This window comes from Diaphorina citri, unplaced genomic scaffold (genome assembly GCF_000475195.1).
Source record: "Diaphorina citri unplaced genomic scaffold, Diaci psyllid genome assembly version 1.1 scaffold2420, whole genome shotgun sequence".
Lineage (NCBI taxonomy): Eukaryota > Metazoa > Arthropoda > Insecta > Hemiptera > Psyllidae > Diaphorina > Diaphorina citri.
The window spans coordinates 29,381-32,362 of record NW_007379844.1 but is presented as its reverse complement, the minus strand read 5'-3'; the positions used below and the strand labels follow the sequence as shown (position 1 = coordinate 32,362).

The following is a 2,982-nucleotide window of genomic DNA, read 5'->3' as shown; positions in this document are numbered from 1 at the left end:
CCCTTCTTTCTCTCACTCCCTTCTCTCTCTCACTCCCTTCTTTCTCTCACTCCCTTCTTTCTCTCACTCCCTTCTCTCTCTCACTCCCTTCTCTCTCACTCCCTTCTCTCTCACTCCCTTCTCTCTCACTCCCTTCTTTCTCTCTCACTCCCTTCTCTCTCTCACTCCCTTCTCTCTCACTCCCTTCTCTCTCTCACTCCCTTCTTTCTCTCTCACTCCCTTCTCTCTCTCACTCCCTTCTCTCTCACTCCCTTCTCTCTCTCTCACTCCCTTCTCTCTCACTCCCTTCTCTCTCTCACTCCCTTCTCTCTCTCACTCCCTTCTTTCTCTCACTCCCTTCTCTCTCTCACTCCCTTCTCTCTCTCACTCCCTTCTTTCTCTCACTCCCTTCTCTCTTGCTCTCTCTCACTCCCTTCTCTCTCACTCCCTTCTCTCTCACTCCCTTCTTTCTCTCTCACTCCCTTCTCTCTTGCTCTCTCTCACTTTCTCTCTCATTCTTACTCTCTCTCACTCTAACGCTCTCCCTATTTCCCTTTTCTCTCTCTCTCTCCCTTTATCAATCTGTAAAATTTCATTTTTTCTCACCCTCTCCCTCTCTCTGTCTCTTTTCATATCACTAATTACTGCATGTTCTCTCTTTCTCTCTCTCTCTCTTCCCTTCTGAGTCTTCCTCTCTCTCATTCTTACTCTCTCTCTTTCCCTTTTCTCTCTCTCTCTCTCTCTCCCTTATATCAATCTATAGGATTTTATTTCTTCCACCTCTCTCTCTCTCTTTTCATATCACTTTCTCTAAACTACCTGTTTCTGTATTCCTCCCTTTTTTCCTCTTCCCCTCCCTCTCTCTCTCTCGCTCATATCTTTCGTTTTCTCCCCTCTCCTTTTCCTCTTTGACTCTCTTTCTCTTTTTACTCCTCTCTTTCTTTTGCCAAGCCACCTCTCTCCATCCATTCCTTTTTATCTATCTATCTCTCTCTTTCTCTCATTCTCCTTCTCTTCTTCTCTCGCTCTCTATCTATCTCTCTCTCTCATATCCATCTCTGTCGATAATGATCTTTTTCCTTCTTCTTTTTTCAATTTATTTTTTTGTCAAATAATCTCATTTCTACGAGGATAAAACCGACATACTAAAATGATGTGAGAAAAACTCTTTCTCTCTCCCTCTCTTCTTTCTCTCTCTCTCTCTCTCACTCAGTTTTTCTCTCTTCTCTTCTCTTTCTCTCATTCCCCCTCTTCTTCTCTTTCTCTCTCTCTCTCTCTTTCTGTTGCAACTTGTTCTTTCTCTCCTTTTCTCTTTATGAAATTTTAGGATTTTGGTACATTCCCTTTGAGTATTTCATAAACATCATAACAGACATCAGACAGTTGTAATGCAAAAAAAAAAAAAAAAAATGTTTGAAAGCTATCCAAATTTTTACACAAATTCCTTGTAGCCAATAGACAAAAAATATGGCAGCGGTGGGATTCGAACCCACGCCTCCGAGGAGACTGGTGCCTTAAACCAGCGCCTTAGACCACTCGGCCACGCTACCGTGATAAGTTTCCCCCAGTCGTTAGCCCGTGTATTTCTTATGGGGGGACTAAAAAACGTCAATATCTCGGGAACGGTATGGAATTTCGGGAGTTTTCGATTTTTCCCAGTATATACAAAAAATAAGGAATCCAATGGTGAAAACCGCATCTTCCTAGCACGTCTAGAAGTGGGTTAGAATTAGTATGAGTGAGTGAGTGAGTCAGTCAGTCAGTCAGTTACACAAGGGGCTGTATATATTTAGGATTAAACAAATTAGGTAGGTACATAGGTACTGATTTTCTCTAACCACGATCGAATAAACTACGGGCTAACGAATAATAATAAACTGAATATTAAACAAATTAGGTAGGTACATAGGTACCGATTTTCTCTAATCACGATCGAATAAACTACGGGCTAATTTGCTTCGTCTTTGATTGCCCATCTGTTTCCCATGTTGCCAATCATGGCCACTCGTGTTTCGTTCGTCGAATTCCGGAAGAATTCGCTGACATCGCCGGAAATCGAACCTGACCTTTTCCAAACTCCAGTCACCCCATCATCTCTAAAGTGCTTTCTTTTCACTTCATTATTTCTTCCCTGAATTCCGAAAACTTACAAATATAAAGTCTGCCCATCTGTTTCCCATGTTGCCAATCATGGCCACTCGTGTTTCGTTCGTCGAATTCCGGAAGAATTCGCTGACATCGCCGGAAATCAAACCTGACCTTTTCCAAACTCCAGTCACCCCATCATCTCTAAAGTGCTTTCTTTTCACTTCATTATTTCTGCCCTGAATTCCGAAAACTTACAAATATAAATTAGGTAGGTAGGTAGGTAGGTAAGTAGGTATAGCGAAGTGGGTAGACATAGGTAGGAAGGAAGGTAGGTACATTTCTCAGAATTTACTTACACCTCATTAATTTCCACAAAAAAAAAGTGAGAAAAGTTTGATTATATTTTTTTTTATACTGAATAAGAAATGGGTAATGTTATACATTACTATTCCTATAGAGATTTTTCCGAAATTCTTTTTCTTTCTTTCCTACCGTTTTCTTTTTACCCCACCCCAACCTAATATTTCCCATTTCCTATTTGCCCCACCTCACCCTATTTTTTCAGGTTACTTTTCAATTCTCTATCTCTATCAGGCAGTGACGTTTACTTTCTTTCCTCTTGGTTGGTTAATTTTTACTTTCCGTTTTATTTGTAGGGCTTTCTTTTAGAGGATGATGAAAAGAAAAACACGTTTACTTTCTTTCCTCTTGGTTGGTTAATTTTTACTTTCCGTTTTATTTGTACGGCTTTCTTTTAGAGGACGATGAAAACGTTTACTTTCTTTCCTCTTGGTTGGTTAATTTTTACTTTCCGTTTTATTTGTACGGCTTTCTTTTAGAGGACGATGAAAAGAAAAACGAAAAGGTACAACTAGGATTTTCTACCTATCTTTTGACAGTTTCTCATTTCACGAC

General features: G+C 40.3%; 1 non-coding gene across 1 annotated transcript; it reads right to left on the bottom strand.

Moving 5' to 3' along the window:
- Nucleotides 1-1,447: 1,447 nt before the first annotated feature.
- Nucleotides 1,448-1,529, bottom strand: Trnal-aag. Its single transcript has one exon. It is a non-coding gene; the product is annotated as a tRNA-Leu (tRNA).
- Between the last annotated feature and the right edge of the window lie 1,453 nt (nucleotides 1,530-2,982).